At 36.0% G+C, this 14,639-nt stretch overlaps 1 protein-coding gene across 1 annotated transcript in view; it reads left to right on the forward strand.

Moving 5' to 3' along the window:
• Positions 1-2,169: 2,169 nt before the first annotated feature.
• The window catches only part of LOC136036318 (aldehyde dehydrogenase family 16 member A1-like), a 29,665-nt gene continuing 17,195 nt past the window's right edge, over positions 2,170-14,639 (forward strand). Inside the window, exon 1 of the mRNA XM_065718471.1 lies at positions 2,170-2,257. The gene's annotated coding sequence lies outside the window, so the exon portion shown is untranslated. The remainder of the gene's footprint in view (positions 2,258-14,639) is intronic.

Below are 14,639 nucleotides of genomic sequence, written 5' to 3' on the forward strand. Positions count from 1 at the left end.
AACATGCATTCCAGGATAATATTGTGAGCTACATTAAGGACATATTCTGTTTTCCAAGGTGCTACTTGTTTCACAAACCAATTTTACATCATTGCGGTCAAGTTTTCCAAACTTAATTTGCTCAACCAATTCACACAGTTTATCTACCTTTTCCTTCAATGGCTAGTTTTCAATACTCACTATTCTTGGGGTTATAAGTTTCCCAATCACTAACTTCTTTGCTGTCGTTTGTTGTAACTCTGCTGCAGTGTTACTAATAATTCTTTTTTCAGGATTCAGGTTATTCTGGACTGCATGAGCATAACTTCTGAATGTTGTCTTTGCTCTTTTAAATCCTATGCCGTACTTTTCCGCTACTTCTAGCACTTGATGATTCTCCCTTCTTACTGGGCATACTGATGAAGAGGATGAATAGTTTTGTTTACATTTGGCGCACCTGTATGTGCTGGTACGCTCGTCTACACTCTCTTGTTTCAGAGGGCAATCACGGCTTTGATGATTTTGGGCACATCTGAGGCAGATCTCCTTTGATTTACAGTCTTTCTGAAGATTCCCATATTTCTGGCATTTGTAGCACTGTATCACCTTCCTATGGTAGGGTAAAACATTTTTGTTTCTACTGCAGCACCCCACACTTGCTGAGGTAATAATTGATTCAAAAACCACCATTACTGATAGGCTGTCTTCAAACTTCTTTAGATCCCGGTTATACCTCTGCATCCTAATCACTTCTTTTACAGGCACAGCCGATTGGATAATTTCCTCAATTTTTACAATTGATAAATATAAAGGGATTCCTTCCATCACACCTCTTGATACATGTTCTTTCCTTAAAACTGTTACTTCTGTTTTATTCACAGTTTTGATTACCAATGCTAATTTCATCCCGCTCTCATCTTTTAAATGCAAGTAACTAGTTGTCCCTTCATGATTTATTTCAAACTCAAATCAGCCACTAACTTTTTCCTTGAAAAACATGCAAAGCTCGTATTCATTTGTGAACTAAGCATTTATATCAACTGCTTTGATTACAACACTTCCATGTATCATTTCCTTTTCAGGTATGTCCAATACTGGGATTTGGAAAATTGAAATATTTCTTCTATCTTTTGCAAATGACAGGCCTTTGGCCTTCTGGTCTGGTCTTTGGTGAACAAATTGTCTCTTTGCTGCTCCCCTTTCAATCTGAACACTTTCATTACTAATAGGTGAGGTTACTCTCATTTTCAAGTTATTCTCTTTTCCTCTTGAGCGTAGTACTTCCACTACTTTTGGATTTACAATAGCCATATCATCAGATTTAAAGTTTGTGTCAGGTGGAGAAAAGTCAATACCGTCTAACTCACATTCTTCCACTTCAAGTCCATTATATCTGTTACTCACTGTGCAAGCATACAGTGTCTGGTTCAGCACTTGTGCTCGATTAATGTACACTTGTTGTCCATATAGTTGTGGCATAAGTTGGCCTGATTCAAGTCAATCGGTGTTATTCACTGTATACATATACTGCTGTGATGGGCTAGAAGTTGGGGTATATACTTGTCCATAAACATTAGGCACAACTGCCGAAAAGATGACTTCTTGTATACCACTAGGCACATTCCACTGCATTTGCATCATCTGTGGTCCTGGGGCCTCATTTACAGGCCCCTGCACGGGACTATTCACCACTGAAGAGTGTCCAGCACTAGTAGGAGCTACTGTACCCCAGCTGGGAGGTCAGTTTGACTGTTCATGATACCATTAGTCTCCAGTCCACAAAATCATTTATTACAGAATTTTCTCAAACAGACTTCATGCACCACAAACAAGTTTTTAGTTAAAAACCTTTTTCACAAGAAGTACGTGCTATGAATTCAATACTTTCTGTGGTTATTTTACAACCTGTAAACAGCTTCTTTTGATTAAAAAAAAATATTCGGCTTTCCATCCTAATATGCCCCATATTTCGAAGTTTAATTAAATTTTTTACCACTTTTAAAAATCTTAAACAAAAAACATAATGGTTGTTTGATACGAACTAAAAAAATATGCACAATTATTTGAATAAGTTCTTAAGCTTGTGCATAAAGTACTCTAGAAAAGATTAATTTAATTTGTTAGTTTAATACTTACGAATTAACTATGCACATGGACACCGGGACAGAAAGACACAGTTCGGCCAGCAAAGGACATTCTTCACCGAAATAGTTTCACAACCCTGGCTATAAAACCCCAAGATTTAAAACTGAAAAAGCAGACAGAATTCACTTATTAGGTAGGCTAGCCTAAGAAAGAAAGAAATAAGCTAGGCATTGTTTATAGGCTATATGTTTTTTCTACCGTCTGTTTCATAACTATATTTATTTAATAATCCTCATTTGAAGTTTTTTTTTAGTTTTATCACTCTTTGTTGAATAAATTTAGAATGCAGACCTCACCCTGCTGCCCATGGAGCTCATGGACTAATATGCTTAGCTCTATAGGTTATGTTACCTGTTAGCAAGCCCAATTTATGAATTCAGTTTGCCCCATGGAGGAGGAGTGTCTACTGGAAGTGGATACCCTTCTCTAATTGGCTAATTAATGACAAGGAAATAATATACGATTGTCAGAATTTCACTATATGCAGCAATACACACTTTAAAGCTCTTGAAATGAAAATAAACAGTTACTGTTGACTGGGTAAAACTGGTGCAAACAGTATTACTGGCTTTCATATATAGTGTAAATACCACTTGATGCCTTTTTTAATGCTGTTTACAAATATAATAATTGCTTCTACTGCAAATTCAGATTTAAGCACTTTTTGTCCTTTTAAAAATGACCTATATATGGGGTCATTACAAATATGTAATAGTTTAGAAACAAATTTGGGCTATATATTTGCACATCAGGGGGGTGGGGTGAAGCATAGCATATATTAAATATGTAAACTAACCATTGCTGTAATTTTTTATGTGTTTGTGCTGTTGTGCTGGTGATTTCTCTTCTCATTAAAATTCAATGTTCACAAACACATTAAAAAAAAACAGCAATGGCTAGTTTACATATTTAGTATATGCTATGCTTTACCCCACTCCCCTGAAATCAAGTGGTACATTCACTTTATATTAAAGCCAGTAATACTGTTTGCACCAGTTTTACTGTTGATTGTTTAGTAAAATTCCAATTCAGCCACTTCTTGGGAAAGGGATTATGGTTAGGAAATGAAACTTTCAGGAATGAACCAAGGTTCAAAAATATTCTCTGAGAAGGTATTGCCAAGCTTTTATGTGAATCTTTTTCTGATTTCAAAGTCCTTGAAATTTGTCCAGCATAGTCTAGTTGATATGTCTATTGAAATTTCAAAGAAAAAATATTTTACTTTAATTTTCAGGTATCAGTTTCTTTTTATCTCTTTTATTTTTATATTTGACCCACTAAGTAAAAATGTAGATAGCATAGAAGAGTAAAAATAAGTATAAAAACAAGAATAAAAGCTCTAACTGAAAAATATACAATTTCAAAACAATGGCACAAAGGAAGCTTATTTTTTTAATATCCAAAAGCCTAGTAGGCCTACTTAGCATGGCAGCTTTACTGAAAACACCTGTCATCCTGGATTTTAACAGTAGGCTATCTTTCCATTATGGTACTATAAAGAGAGAAAAAGAAGAGGTAAAATTCTAGTTTAATGACTTCTTGCCATCTTAAAAAGGGGTTAGGTTAGGAAAATGAAACTTTCAGAGATGGGTCTACAGGCTAAAGTATGTCCTGGGAAGGTATTTTGAAGTACCTACCTTCACTCCCTCTTCCTCTAGAGTGTCCTGACCTTCAAAAGTATGGGTGTTATAAAAGTGAAACCTTGCAAAATAGATCTTCTGCTTGAATAAAGTTCAACTAAATTGTTCTCAGCTTCACAACTTGCTCAATCCCAATTTATAAGGTTTTAAAGATATACAAATACATTTTCTAAATTTTGAAGAAGAAAAAACATTGATATGGCTCAGAATTATACTTAAATAACAGCAATTGCATTTTGAGAACTAAAGGCAGAGAAAAAGTAACTGGTAACTGAAAATTAAGGTAAAATGTTGTTTTGTCAAAATTTCAATAGGTATAGACCTGTCATATAGGCAAATTTCAGGGCCCTCTAGAGAGAGAAGGTTGAGGTGGGTACTTTAAAATACCTCCTGAGGATATATTTTAGCCTGTAGACTCATTCCTGAAAGTTTCATTTTTCTAACCTAACCCCCTTTTCAAGACAGCAAAAAGTCACTATACTAGAATTCTACCAAAGAAGAAATTCACAATACCAGAAATACTGAATACACACATAACTAAATGACCACAAAATACAGAAAATAATTTGCATAAACCCTTCTGGTTATATTACAGTTCTGAAAATGTGATTCCTCTTGTTTGACCAGAAATACTAAGCAATGTGAATGAGACTTTTAAATTTAGTAAATTTATTTGCAGATCTTAGATACCATATAAATTTGGATTGAGCAAAGTTGTGAAGCTGAAAACAATTCTTTTCATTTAAGCAGAAGATCTATTTTGTAAGGTTTCACTTTTATAACACAGAATTCTTTAAAGATCATCAAAAGTCACTGCTGTCTAGAGAGAAAACAAGGGGAGGTAGATAGGTCACTTCAAAATACCTTCCTGGAACATGCTTTAGTCTCCAGAACCATCAGGGTTGGCCAGGATTGCTATTTGACAAAAAGTAGACAAACAGAGTTTACTGTTTGACTCTCCATGCTCTTTCCACATGTAATACTCTTTACAGATGTAAAGAGTTTATTGTGACTCAATACTCCTTGTAGAAGTAATAATTGCTATCAAAATTAAGCTAGCCTTAGCCCACATAACATCTACCTCTCTTAATAGGTTCTGGTATGGTCATAGCCTGCATACAAAAGTTCACTGATTTTTTTGGATTGTCAATGATAAATTTTCTGATTAACTTGCTAATGAGGTAGCTTATAAACAGGCATGTTTTTAGAATTAAAATTTCATCCTGAATCCATATGTAACATTCATTGTTGTAAAATGAACTTCACTCCCACCCCTCTAATGTGCAAATACATACATTCAGGTGCAGTATTCTCTATGGGAAGGGGGGCAACTGCCCCTCCCACACCTTGGCAGTTTATAGTATTGACACACAAATAAGGGGAACCTGCCACATTGCTTGTTTTATAGTCTTTTTAAATATAGTAATTGCTTTATGTGGAAATTCAGTTTTAATCCCTTTTCAGACATGAGTGTAATTTTCTATGGGATAGTGGGTGAGACCCATCACCTGACATCCATAGCTTAGGTAAGCTTATTACCATCTATCATTATTATGTATAAGAGTCAGGTTGGCCTAAGAGAAAATATTAGACCACAGTCTGCCCCCCCCCCCCAGCTAAAATGTATCTTTTTACAAAAATCTTGTCAAAGCATAGATAAGCTCCATAATGTAAGCATCCACACATATGGGATGGTTTTCTTCTGTATATCTTTACCTTTATGGTACTATACAACATATTTTTCAGTTTTCACTGTCATTTTAACTTGATTTGAGGAAATTGGTTCCAACTTTGCACTCCTTAGGATTTTGACAAAATTATGCCACTGTTTACATATCCTTAAAAATGACACCTTTTTCTCTCATTATAGATAGTGCTTTTATGATACTGCTGTTTACCTATAGATTTAATCAACTATGACAAAATTGTCTTTATTTGGCATTATAATCTAACTGTTATCAAGGAATATAGGTAAACCCTGGGGATTGCATTACTTTTGGTAGCCAAAAGATGAACAGGCACACAAATTGATATGTCTTTTAATGCTCTCTCTAAGTATACTAGACTAATTGCTACCATTGCAAATTCCATTTTCAGCCCTTAAAGTGGAAACTAGTTCAATAGTTCTTCTTGCTAATAGAATCAAGATAAAACAAGCCATTTGATTCCTTATTTAATACTATGAACACATTTTTTTTCAAATTGATTTTTTATTGCTAAATATAGTAAATATCAGAAATTTTGTTTTAAACAGTTTCCATGCTAAATGGAGTACCACACTTTATGGAAGCAATTAAAAAAAATATGTACAAATAAAGTCATCACTTTCAGTAGTGATGCTGGGGATATTTTTACATACCCTATTTTTGATAATCTAACAAAATAGATCTAACTGACATTCTTTTTTTTTCAGAGGCAATAGTCTATTGATATCTATAGTAAAAGGTCAAAAGGCTTTGTTTTTTTTTCCAGAGCTACTTCATATGGAAGGGTTGGTTGTAGGAACCTTTGAAAGGGCTCATTTCAAAGAATCAAAAAGCTCTAATGTCTATTTTTGAGATTCAGAATTATAGAAGGGCGACCAGAACCCTTCCCAGCTGCCTTAGCCCCTTTGGCCCCTGGAGCAAGGGCTGTAAGTTGTGCAAGTTTTCCTATCTTCACATATAGGACTTTTTTAAGGGGGTATGTTTGATACCCTCTCCAGAAAGGTCTAGGGTATTAAAGTAGAACTTTCAGAAATATTGAACAAAATCAGAACACACTAAGTGCATACTGGTTTTCAAAAGGGCATATCAGGATTATCTCAGGAGTGTGTTAGGTTAGAACTTTCAGGTGATTTTGAAAAGAGACAGGAAGGCAACCAGCTATCCTTGTCCTTTTTAGATCCCCCATCAACACTGATCAATATTTTTAAATAGCTATGTTTTCAAAATAGTCAAAAGGTCCAATTTGATGCCTCCCAGGATGATCCCTATAGCCCCCAAGGCAAGCATTGTAATATATGCAATTTCCCTGTTGTTTACATCAATATTTATTACTGGAAATGGAGGAATGTTTACAATCCTGGGTTGGTTGGTCCAAAAAGGTTAAAGGTCTTAAGGAGTGACTTCAGGGTATTTTTAACTACATCAAAAGACACTATATGCCAAGTTATCAAAAGGACATATATACAATATTTTAGAAACAGCTAATGGTATTTACTTGAAACTTTTGGGGCTACTACTGTAACTGCCACTTAGTCACCTTAATGTGACTGCAATTACTGGTGACTGTGATAACTTGTGACTGCTACTGTAGCTACTGATGATTGCAATGATTACTACTTCCAACTATGACTGTGACTACTTGTAAATGTGAATGTTACTAGTTTTGGCTACATCTTCTTGAGGCTGCAAATATGGCTACCTGTAACTAAATAAAACTTACTAATGTGACTGCAAACAGTGGAGTCGTAGAGGGGGGAGGGCAGTTACCAATAATTTGAAAAAAAACTATAAATTATTAAGTAGCTTTAAAATTTTAAAAGCTCATTCTAAGTGTCAAGTTTGCTCTTTACTTTGAGCAGATAATTTTTTTTTAACTAATCCTTCCTTGTTTTAAGCATGAGGAAAACAGGAAGAATAAGGATCCATTACACTTCATAATACGTTTAAAATTAATATTGTTCCAAATATACTGCCTTTGCAACTTTATCATCAAGTAAAAATGTGAACCTAGCTAATGGCAAAATTGAAAAAAGTTCTGTGCTTCCTGTTTTGCCACATTTGCTTAGGTCAATTTTTTTCCTTGATATTTAAGGTGCTTTTATTTCCTAAAATACTTCTGTTCAAGATTAGATTATCTTGTTTAAAAACTTTCAAAAGTGAAAATGAATGCACCTTTCACATCTGCAAATAGGATGTAAATAGAATCATTAAAGAATAAGAAGGCAGATATACAGTAAACATAATTTCCAGAATGAAAAAAGAAACCATTGAAAAGGAAAATAAAACTTACTGCTTTTTAGGATGATCATTGTACTACAGGTAGATAGGTCCAATTGTTTGTTGTTTGATCATGGAATTCGATAGATGGGGATCCACTCCAGAAATCATATAATTGCTTTAATTTTTATTTCCAGTGTTTAATTGAAACTCTGATTCTCTTATTTGTCATTAAAATGCCTAATAAGTGCTGATAAGATCCTATTCCTTACGTTTCGGATTCACCTATCAATCCATAAATGAGAACTGCCCCTATTTTTGCTTTTCTAAAGAAAAAAATTTAATCAGCTCTGTAAAAAGGCATTGATATGCTAAAAATTTTGACTTTAATTAGTCACATTTCACACAACAGCAGTGCTGCATGTGGGGAATTTATCTCTGCATCAACATGCTGCATGAAATGTCTGCTGAGAATGGAATAAAGTGAATTTCAGCAAAATATGTATATTTTTCCCACAATTTAAAATTTTGTGTGCACATATAGGTGGTACCAACCTGTTCTCTTTTTCTGTTGTTATCATTTTTATCATGCATTGATTAATTTAAGGTTTTTGCCACAATGATGGCAGGAATTGTTCAGATTTGCAAGATTTTCTTTGCCAAACAATCCCTTGCAAATAAGTTAATAATTTTAATGTCATATTTTGAATTATCTCAAATTAGAAATATGGGGAATATGTCACAATACAATGTTACTCAATCTGTGGCAATATTTTGGCTTATCCTGTATCTGCATCTTTGCTTAAACAGTGCTATTTTGCTTCCTATGATTTTTGTTTTGGCTTTATGTGGTCTTCTGATATCAATACTATTTATCAATATAAATTAGTGAAACAAGAGAAAAATTAATTTAATAAAAAAAAAACATATATAATATTTCAATAAATTAAATTTATTACAAGTTTAGTACAACAAATAAATTCTTACTAATTCAAAATTGTAAGCAAATGATTGGTGTGAAACCTTGGGCTATTAGAATAGAGCTAGGTTCAATTATGAGACTGAGTATCCTGTGCTAGGCGAGGGGGTTGGGGGAAGTTAAGGATGGTTATGTACAGCAGCATTAGTAGTGAATCTGGTTGAAAAAATCCAATTGTATATGACATTCACCTTTACCCATCCAAAAGCTTGTTTATCCTATACTACTGCTGTCTGCTGCAGCTCATTGCTGACAATTTTAGTAAAATCCAGGCACAAGGGTTTATATTTATAAATATTGAATGTGTGTGTATCATTTATAATGTATTCACTTATGTTTTTAAATTCACCAAGTAGCATATTTGTTAAGTAGTTACTTTTCTTCACTACTGCTTGGATAGCACCTACTTCAATAGTACCACACTTGCCCCTCCCCCAATCAATACTGTTACTACACCCCTGACTTCAAGTAGTGTGTTTGCAAGTGTGACTTGTATTGCAACCACACTGGTTTTGGCTTCTACTGCTACTATTACTATTAGGCTACTTATGAATTAAATTAGAAGAATTTAGGTGCATCCAGGTTGTCAAAACCCCTTTTTTGCAATATTTTAGGAATAGCTAAGGGTATTAAGTTCAGAATTTCAGGGAATTCTGAGAGGGATATTGGACTATGTCAAAGACTATATATGCACCCAGTTGCTCAAAAGTATGTATCTTTGATATTTTAGGAACTGCTAAGGGTATTAATTTCAAACCTTCAGAGAATTTTCAGGGGGTTTTGCCATCCAGGTTGTCAAAAAGGAGTTTCTTGGTATTTCTATATTCATATCAGAAACAACTTTGAGTATTAAGTTTAAAGTTTCAGGGACCCCTAAGGAGGATGTTAAACTAATTATAAAGACATTATATGAATCAAGTTTGGGAAAATGGAATATCTTTAATATATCAAGAACATTCAAGGGTAGTTGAAAATTTTAGAGAACTTTGAAGGGGATATTGAACTCAAAGGTACTACTACAGGTATCCCAGTTGTCAAAAAGTATCTGCAATATCTGCAAGATAATTAAGTTGACAGTTTTACGAAAAAATGTCTGAGATGTTACATTAAATCAAAAGACACCTTGGGCATCCCGGTTTTGAAAATGGTATGTCTGCAATATTTCAGGCCCAGTTAAGAGAATTAATTTGAAACTTTCAGAGAACTTTGTTGGGGATGTTGAGCTTAACCGAAAGGCACTATGTGCATCCCAATTGTGAAATAGACCTGTTTGCAATATTTCAGTAAAATATTTGCAATAAGAATCTGCAATAAAGTATCTTTAGGTGGGTATTAATAGTAGTTGTTAATCTGCCCTTGAATGGGGTGTGGTATATGGGGCTAAGGGCAATAAAAACTAGAGTAGAGTGTCCTTAGGGTTGGTCTGGGTAATTATATGGGGCGTCCTACTAATATAGATGAGAAGCTTAAACAACGTTGTAGAGATGTTTGGTATAATATGATTACTTCAATATAACTCTTTAACAATACATGGCTGTGGCTATCTGTATGTGCTGTGGGGACCATTTGTCCCACATGATAAACGGATACAATAATACAATCACAAACTATAAGACATTAAGGTACTTGGAAAAAGGACCAGAGGTCACCTCAGCAAATAATCATATCAAAGTTGCAAGATGCCATAAAAATGTATCTTTATACCATAAGTCAACCACGTTTTTCTGGGCCACAGACGTACATAAGTAAGTAAGTAAGTAAGGAAGGTTATTTCTCAATTTCCTTTCAAAGCCTACGCGTACCAGGATGTGTGGTTCTGTTACGGTTAATTTCTAAGCTTATATCTTAGTAAAAATTGGCATTTCAAAACTTTGCATTTTGTATCTTTGATCTTAGTATATTTATTTTATGATTATCAAATTCTGACTGAATTGGTCAGTTTACTACCGTACTTCTCACCTTGATAAGAGTTGTCCCAACTCTATATATTTTGCTTTAAAACAACAATTTAAAATATTTTGAACATGCTTCCTATGTTGCCATAGATCATTCTTTTGCATACAACCTCAATTGGTTTCTTTAGGGTTATCTTCATAGCCAAATTGAATTCCATATCTGGTCTCCAATGATGTCAATTTTGGGATCTAGCCTTGTGTTTCTTTTTTTTATGTCTTTTTGTCTTGTTGACAATAAACTGCATTTTTCACACCAGTTCTAATCTTCTCTTTTATTATGAATGACTAATGGCTTCTGTAATAAGAATCAAAGCTAATTTTGAAACTATTCAATTAATTTGATTAATTTGTTTAAATAGTATGGTTGACCTAAAATTTATTTTCTAGTCTTAGGAGTGCCTTGGATAAATTGAACATTATATTCTTTTTTTATTTTAACCACCCATTGTATAACATTGGTGACAAGAGTGAGGGTCGTAATTATCGAGGCATTAGTCTGGTCTCTCTAAGTAGCAAATTACTTAGTAATATGATACTTTTTAGACTGAGAGATGCTGTAGACAAAGTTTTAAGGGAAGAACAGTGCGATTTTAGAAAAGGTAGGGGATATGTCGACCAACTTTTCACTCTTAGGTTAATAATTTTAAAGTCTCTTTGTTGTCAAACACCTTTGGTCCTCAGTTTTATCGATTAAGAGCAAGCTTTTAATTCTGTTGATAGAAGAGTGTTAGTAAAGGTCTTATCCTTATGTGGTATACCAGAAAAATACATTAAAGTGATTTGTGCTATGTACGAGAATAATACGGCTGCGGTTAAGGTAAGAAATGAGGTTAGCAACTAGTTTTGTATTAAATCAGAAGTTAAGCAGGGATGTGTTCTATCCCCCTTTATATGGATCATTTTGATGGACTTCGTCTTAAGGAGGACAGGAAAGGCAATTGGAGGACACCTGTAGCATCCTGCAGGGTACGCTTGCTTATTAGTTTAGTGTTGCTTTTGTTATTTGCTAATATTGTTGTAGCATCCTGCTGAGATTGCTTGCTTATCAGCTTAGTGTTGCTTTTGTTATGTGCTTATGTTGTTATATTTACAGGTGCTTGGGTCTTAATAAAGAGCTAAATCAACTTGAGACTTAGGAATTCTACATGGTGTCAGAAGTGGGATCTTGAACAGCAAAGATGGATGGAGTAACCCCTCCAACAATCAACTGGGAATCTGAAAATCTTGATGAAGAATGGTCAAAGTTTGAAGAACATGCAAGACTTATGTTTCTAGGCCCTCTCTCTGATAAATTGGAAAAGATTCAGTGTGCCTATCTACTTATATGGATTGGCTAAAAAGGAAGAGACATCTTTAAAACTTTTGACATTGAAGCAGACAATGCAAATAAAATCGAGCCTTACCTTCTGAAATTACGTGAGTATGATGCTCCAAAGAAGAACAAAGTATTTACCAGATATATCTTCCAGAAACTTGACTAGCGTGATGGAGAGACACTTGAGAAATACATCACAGAACTGAAGTTGCTAGTCAAGCCATGCGAATACCATGATCCAAAAGAGATGACCAGAGACAAAATCGTCTGCGAATTCAGAAATCCAAGAATACGCGAGAAACTTCTTGCTGACGGCACCAGCCTAACACTTGAAAGAGCAGTAGAAGTTTGTAGGATCTATGAGACGACCCAAGCACAGCTGAAATCATTTGACAACAATTCCCACCATCCCCCAATCAAACAGGAAGTAGTATACAGGAAACAACCAAAACCAGCAGACGCAAGATCAAGAACAAAAGGCACAGAGTGCTACTTCTGTGGAGGAATCTATGGCCCAGGACACAGCTGTCCTGCCAAAGGGAAAACATACTCAAGGTGCAGAAAATTAAACCACTTTGCAAAAGTATGCCGCAGCAAAGTCGTGAATGCTATCGAAAATGACGAACAGAGCCGAATAGCAGAAACTGCTGAAGAAGATGAAATACTACTATATGCTGTACAGCAAGATGGGAGTAAGGATGAGGTGTTTGTTCCACTAAAGATCAACAATCAGACTACTGTAAGCTTCAAAATTGATACCGGTGCTCAGGCAAACATCATACTTTGATCTCCTTGCTCCAAAATTACTCATACAGCCAACAAAGCAAAAACTCACCAGTTACTGTGGCTCAACGATCCCAGCAGCTGGAACCTGCCTCCTGTCATGGAGATATAATGGAGCTCCTGAACAGAAACATAGGTTTTTCATAGCTGGAGGAAATTCTGTTCCTATCCTTGGATTCAAGTCTCGCAAAAACATGAACCTGGTGAAACTTCTCCTTAATATAGATGCCTTAGATGACAGCAAGTCAATGCCAGATTTGGAGCCACTCTTTGAACAGTACAAAGAGTTGTTCTCTGGCATTGGGAAAATACTAGGCAAGTGCGAGATTCACCTCAAGGAAGGAGTTGTGCCGACACCATATCCCGCCAGAAAAGTGCCTATCGTAATGCGTGAGAAATTGAAACAAGAGCTGAACAGATTGGAAAGCTTGGAGATAATAGAAAAGGTGGAAGAGCCTACCGAATGGGTCAACTCGATGGTGCTAGTTGAAAAGAAGGATGGCGATGTGAGACTTTGTATTGATCTAGTAGACCTGAACAAAGCCATCAAGCGCCCTCATTACCCGATTCCGACTTTTGAAGATGCCTGCAAAATATTTCTCAAAGCTTGATGCCACCTCAGGGTACTGGTCGCTTGTGCTCTCAAAATCAGCTTCAGACCTCACGACCTTTAATACAATTTATGGCAGATACCGTTGGAGGAGATATCCCTTTGGGCTGATATCTGCCCAGGACGAGTTCCAGTGGAAGATGGAAGAGATATTTCAAGATCTGAAAGGTCTTAAAATACTTGTCGATGACCTACTTATCTATGGAGCCACACGAGAAGAGCACAACAGAAGACTTACGGACGTGCTCGAAAGAGCTAGACAGAAGGGGGTGAAATTTAATAGATTAAAGGGCCAGATTGCAGTCCAGTCAGTCTGCTACTTCGGCCACATCATCAGCAATGCTGGCATCAAGCCAGACCCCGAGAAACTCCGTGCTATCAACGAGATGCCTACTCTAAAATCGAAGGAGGAACTGCAGACTCTCCTTGGAATGCTAAACTTTCTCTCAAGGTACATCCCAAACCTGGCATCACAGAACCAACCATTAAGGGATCTGATTAAAGCTAACGAGTTCAAATGGAAAGAGCTCCACACTACATGTCTCAACCAGCTCAAAGAGTCCATAGTAACCAACCTGGCTTTCTTTGACAGCTCCAGTCCAACCCTTGAGCTTGAAGTTGACGCCTCAAAACATGGACTAGGGGCACAAATATCCGCGAATGGCAAAATCTTTGCTTACGCATCAAGATCGCTGAGTAAATCCGAACAGAACTACTCACAGCTAGAAAAAGAACTCTTTGCCATAGTCTATGGCTGCCGTCATTACCAACACTACCTATACGGAAGGAAAGTACAAGTCATCACGGTATCATCGACCACTCGAATCTATACTAATCAAACCCCTCCATACAGCACCACCAAGGATTCAACGCCTGATGATGTACATACAGCCGTATGACTTGACTTTCAAGTACCGAGCCGGTACAGAAATCCCTGTCGCAGATGCACTCTCAAGACTACATCTTCCAGACATTGATGAAGAATTACACAAAGAGATCGAAATCTTTGTACATTCGTTTGTAAAATCCATACCCGCCATGGGCAGTAGACTGGAGGAGATCAAACAGAAGACCTTGAAAGATCACGAACTCCAAGCGCTGAAGAGGGTCATCTTGGAGGTATGGCCTGACAACAAGAGACAATGCCCAAACACCATAGTCCAATACTGGAGTATTCGCCAAGATCTCTCAACGCATGATGACCTGATCTTCAAAGGTTCAAGAATTGTCATTCCTACCAGTCTATGAGACAACGTCTTAAAGGGACTACATTCTGCTCATTTGGGCACTGAAAAAACCAAGCAAAGAGC

Source organism: Artemia franciscana, chromosome 15 (genome assembly GCF_032884065.1).
Source record: "Artemia franciscana chromosome 15, ASM3288406v1, whole genome shotgun sequence".
NCBI classification, from domain to species: domain Eukaryota; kingdom Metazoa; phylum Arthropoda; class Branchiopoda; order Anostraca; family Artemiidae; genus Artemia; species Artemia franciscana.